A 6,101-nucleotide genomic window follows, 5' to 3' on the forward strand; every position below is an offset into this window, starting at 1 on the left:
GTACATCTGCTCTTTGTTTTTTGTTTTAATCTTATATAAGGAGTAAGTAGTAGGAGCATGGGAGCTTTGTAATTGAAAGGTCTTTTATATACTTAAAAAATATCTCATTTTATTTACGTATTTCTATAAACGTACAAAACAAAATATGTTTTTGCTTGTTTATTGCATTATAGTTTATTAGCTTCTCAGGAATAGTGTAAAATGAACTCCCTAGCTAGTTTTTTTATATTTTAAATTTTATATAGCTTATTAGTATTTCCATAAAGTATATTCGAAATGTTTTTAAATGTACATCAAAAGATCTTCGAATGATGTTACCTCTAAATTGAGGTTACATTTATATCCCTTTTTATTTGTTCACTTGTCCTTTAAACAATAGCAAAGAAAACCTTATATTATGTAAGCCAACAGAAGGTGAAAAAAAGTACTGTATATGTTAGCGTGATGATTTGAATATCAATTCCGTGCACCTTACCAGAAGTAAATTAATTTGAATACTGAAACAAACAGTGCAATGTCCTAAATACCGATCACATAAACATAAAATCAATGTTCAAGCTCCATCTACACCGAAGCTAGGACCAGGGAGGGTCAGGTAATGGCTGGTGATAACTCTGTAGGTATATCTTTAGATTCCCCAAAACTCTACATCCCTAACTCACTGGGATGGTGAGGTTTTGAGCACAAGTGAAATTTTTTTTCTAGATTAGCAGGGCTCAAACCTTCGACTGCACTAATCGTGAATGAGAGACACTAGTAACTACCTACTAGCTCCATTAGGCAAAAAGGGAAAAAGTGTTGACAAGAGTATTCACGTTCATGTGACACTGAGGTCAATTTGATGTCTGTCGGATAAATATTCCATTATTGCAAAGGAATCCTAATAAATGGTACTTGTAGGTTTACAATATACTCCTAAGTTATATAAGTGGCAGAGGTTAAAAATTTTACCTAAAATCTAACAGGTTACAAGTATATCGTCAGATACCATGACATAGCCGCTTGTGCTGTTGCTAATACATTCAACATTGGCGATATCAACTACCAGTTAAAATTCAGAATTCCCTAACGTAATTTGTCCGCAAAATTAAAATGGAATATTCACTAGTCTTGCAGCCACTGTCATTTAGGAAGAACCGTCCCACAAATATCAAATTCTATTCAAAATTCGCCATGAATAAGAATCCGCGATTGCAAAGAGAAGTTAATTACTTTGCCAATTCGTTACAGTAATGCATCCGTAAAACGCCATGTTAAGTACCATGCATCATTGCCTTAGCTTTTATGATTTGTAATGGTTTTGATTGGGTATATTTGTTTATGTATTGTTTTTTATTTACTTCTTTCTTATTCTTGTTTTTTATATTCAAATCTATGTTTTGTACTTGAAAATTAAACTCTGGGGGTTAGATTTGTGAGGGGATGGTCCGCTTTGTGTATACTGTATATGCATACCATCATCAGCCGTTGCTAGTTCACTGCAGAACAAAGGCCTCAGATATTTCTTTCCACTCGCGTCTGTTTATGATATTTTTGTGAAAGTCTATACGCACATATTCTCTTAGCTCGTTAATCCATCGTCGTCTCTTAATTCCATTGCTTGCTTTGCAATCTCTATATAAGGACCCATTCTGTTATTTCTAATATCCCTCTGTTATTTGTCATTCTCATTATGTGTCCTGCCCATGTCCATTTCTTATTCTTACACATTCTTAGAATATCCTCTACTTTAGGTTGCTCTCGTATTCAGGCTCTCTTCCTGTCTCTTTGTGTTGTTCCCATCATTATTCTTTTTATTGCTCCTTGAGTTGTAACTACCTTATGTTCTAAGGCTTTAATAAGGCTCCAGGTTTCTGTTGCTTAAGTTAATATATATATATATATATATATATATATATATATATATATATATATATATATATATATATATATATATATATATATATATGTATGTATGTATGTATATATGTATGTGTGTAGGCCTATATATGCGCATGTGTTTGTTGAAAAACTTAAAGAAAAGATAGAGCATAACTTTAAAAAGGTAAAGAAAAACTGATAAGGAAACTCTCTCTCTCTCTCTCTCTCTCTCTCTCTCTCTCTCTCTCTCTCTCTCTCTCTCTCTCTCTCTCACACACACACACACACACACACACACATAGATAAAATAGTACGGTCGTCTGTTATCACGATCTTATAAAGAAGCCCTGTCCCTCAAGAAAATACTGTTTTTATACACGGCATCAGATGGCGCGCAGTGGATCCTCAATCTCTTTCTTATTTTGATTCCCCGTCACACAAACAGCTCCAGAGGATCCTAAAAACATCCTCGAAGGGATCCTCAGAGATTCGTTCTTTTCGGTCCTTTTAAAAACTTCAAAAGAATGGGCTATTAGCGTGTATTCCTAATGTTTAGTGGCCCCAGTTCATAGCTGGAGAGAGAGAGAGAGAGAGAGAGAGAGAGAGAGAGAGAGAGAGAGAGAGAGAGAGAGAGAAAATATGTAATTTTCTTTTGTTTTCTCTTGTTAAATATCAATTGATTATCAATTTTTACAGCAAAATATAGCATTGTTTTACTTATTTACCTAAATAATATTATTATCTACGTTTATTTAATGTGTTTAATTTATGGCAAAAGTAACAAAATCTTTCACAGGTGAAATCTGTGGGTAGCCTACTTCTGTCGATATTGTCTGTCATGTCTGTAACTTTTGTGACAGAGCGTGGTACTCATTTTAACCCATTTATTTTTTTACCCTTTAACAACAATATACAATACGAGATATTCTTTCTTTAAAGAATTTAGAACTATTTTATCTACAAGACTAACTTTATTTGTTTGAGTAACCTATTGATAATTTGAATGGCCTTTGATGCCCCAATGCTAGGCTTAAGGCTGAAATATTTTATTCACTTCAATTCTGAAGACCAGCAAGATATAGTTTCAGTGCAATTTATTTAATTGTAAGTTTTACAACTACGCTTTTTAGCCTTTAGTTTCACGATAATGGGGACGATAATAAAATCAATTATGATAGCAATTGAAATATACTGTTATCAGAAAAATCAATTCAAAATGGTATTTTGGTTATTGGTATATTCTAAACTTTTACTTATATAATACACTGTAAATGTTGGATTTAATTTTTCCAGCAATGGAAACACTAATGGTAAAAATCGTAGATGGTATTGATTCTGATGGGATTGAAGACAACAGCAGATATAACAAAAACACTTCTGGTTACATATAAGTTGTAACTTTGTGCCATTACACAATCAAATCGCATATCCTTTTAATTCAAATATTTCACCAAGAACAGAATGTTAAAGATGGCATCCCGATTTACCATAGAGAGAGAGAGAGAGAGAGAGAGAGAGAGAGAGAGAGAGAGAGAGAGAGAGAGAGAGAGAGAGAGAGAGAGAGAGAGAGAGAGAGAGTGCATCCTGACCTTCTCTTTTATTATTCCATTTCTTTTATATAAAAATTCATAGCGTTGAGAGACTAACATCAACCGGCCAAGGTCCGTCTACCAAAGCTTCTTATGACCCCCGAGAGATAAAGGGAAAATTTAAAAGCTGGTGTGGGGAGCCGTTCTAAGTCCCAAGACACATGCGACTTAAGAAGTTTCTATACAAGAAAGATGGATGTATTTTTTCCTTGTTTTTACATTTAGAATATGAGAGATTTTTTTATCGAAATATTTTTCTGAATTATAGTTAAACTATTCCTGTACAAGTGATAGTATAAATTAATTATGTCATGTGGTGAATAAGACATAAAATGCATACTATTTTTCTTCTTTTGAAGGAATACTGACAAAAGGAACAGTAATTACTACAAAAAATAGAAATCTGTAAACTATTACATTTTAAAATAACTTCCGGTATCAAAGAAGAGTTTTTCATTTTTATGAAATTTTGCTGTATGGAATTAATTTGCAAATTCCATCACTATTCAAAATTTATATGTTCTTTTATAGTTATTCTATAAAGAACAGGCAATTATACCGAAGAGTAAAACGAGGTTGGACATGATATTTACATACACATACTAGCACATACACACACATATACACATTCATACATATTACCGCCATCCCTTTATAGAAAACAAAAACTTCCAGCAAATGTTTTTATGTTGAACATGTTGATATAAGTCTCTCTTCATATTTTATATATGACATCTATTTGACGTTGTTTTTGAGCTTAAAATCCATTTCTTCTCATACATAATTTATTTATGGCCTCATATCCTTTCCTTACTGGGCTGTTTTCCTTTTTGGAGCTCTAAGGCTTGTAGCATATATATATATATATATATATGTATATATACATACATATATATGTATGTATATACATAAATATATATATATATATATATATATATATATATATATATATATATATATATATATCCATCCATCCATATACCAAAGGCACTTCCCCCAATTTTGGGGGGTAGCCGACATCAACAAGAACAAAACAAAAAAGGGGACCTCTACTCTCTATGTTCCTCCAGCCTAACCAGGGACTCAGCCGAGTTCAGCTGGTACTGCTAGGGTGCCACAGCCCAACCTCCCACATTTCCACCACAGATGAAGCTTCATACTGCTGAGTCCCCTACTGCTGCTACCTCCGCGGTCATCTAAGGCACCGGAGGAAGCAGCAGGGCCTACCAGAACTGCGTCACAATCGCTCGCCATTCATTCCTATTTCTAGCACGCTCTCTTGCCTCTCTCACATCTATCCTCCTATCACCCAGAGCTTTCTTCACACCATCCATCCACCCAAACCTTGGCCTTCCTCTTGTACTTCTCCCATCAACTCTTGCATTCATCACCTTCTTTAGCAGACAGCCATTTTCCATTCTCTCAACATGGCCAAACCACCTCAACACATTCATATCCACTCTAGCCGCTAACTCATTTCTTACACCCGTTCTCACCCTCACCACCTCGTTCCTGACCCTATCTAATCGAGATACACCAGCCATACTCCTCAGACACTTCATCTCAAACACATTCAATTTCTGTCTCTCTATCATTTTCATTCCCCACAACTCCGATCCATACATCACAGTTGGTACAATCACTTTCTCATATAGAACTCTCTTTACATTCATGCCCAACCCTCTATTTTTTACTACTCCCTTAACTGCCCCCAACACTTTGCAACCTTCATTCACTCTCTGACGTACATCTGCTTCCACTCCACCATTTGCTGCAACAACAGACCCCAAGTACTTAAACTGATCCACCTCCTCAAGTAACTCTCCATTCAACATGACATTCAACCTCGCACCACCTTCCCTTCCCGTACATCTCATAACCTTACTCTTACCCACATTAACTCTCAACTTCCTTCTCTCACACACCCTTCCAAATTCTGTCACTAGTCGGTCAAGCTTCTCTTCTGTGTCTGCTACCAGTACAGTATCATCCGCAAACAACAACTGATTTACCTCCCATTCATGATCATTCTCGTCTACCAGTTTTAATCCTCGTCCAAGCACTCGAGCATTCACCTCTCTCACCACTCCATCAACATACAAGTTAAACAACCACGGCGACATCACACATCCCTGTCTCAGCCCCACTCTCACCGGAAACCAATCGCTCACTTCATTTCCTATTCTAACACATGCTTTACTACCTTTGTAGAAACTTTTCACTGCTTGCAACAACCTTCCACCAACTCCATATAACCTCATCACATTCCACATTGCTTCCCTATCAACTCTATCATATGCTTTCTCCAGATCCATAAATGCAACATACACCTCCTTACCTTTTGCTAAATATTTCTCGCATATCTGCCTAACTGTAAAAATCTGATTCATACAACCCCTACCTCTTCTAAAACCCCCCTGTACTTCCCAGATTGCATTCTCTGTTTTATCCTTAATCCTATTAATCAGTACTCTACCATACACTTTTCCAACTACACTCAACAAACTAATACCTCTTGAATTACAACACTCATGCACATCTCCCTTACCCTTATATAGTGGTACAATACATGCACAGACCCAATCTACTGGTACCATTGACAACACAAAACACACATTAAACAATCTCACCAACCATTCAATTACAGTCACA

This window comes from Palaemon carinicauda, chromosome 27 (assembly GCF_036898095.1).
Source record: "Palaemon carinicauda isolate YSFRI2023 chromosome 27, ASM3689809v2, whole genome shotgun sequence".
Taxonomy (NCBI): Eukaryota; Metazoa; Arthropoda; class Malacostraca; order Decapoda; family Palaemonidae; genus Palaemon; species Palaemon carinicauda.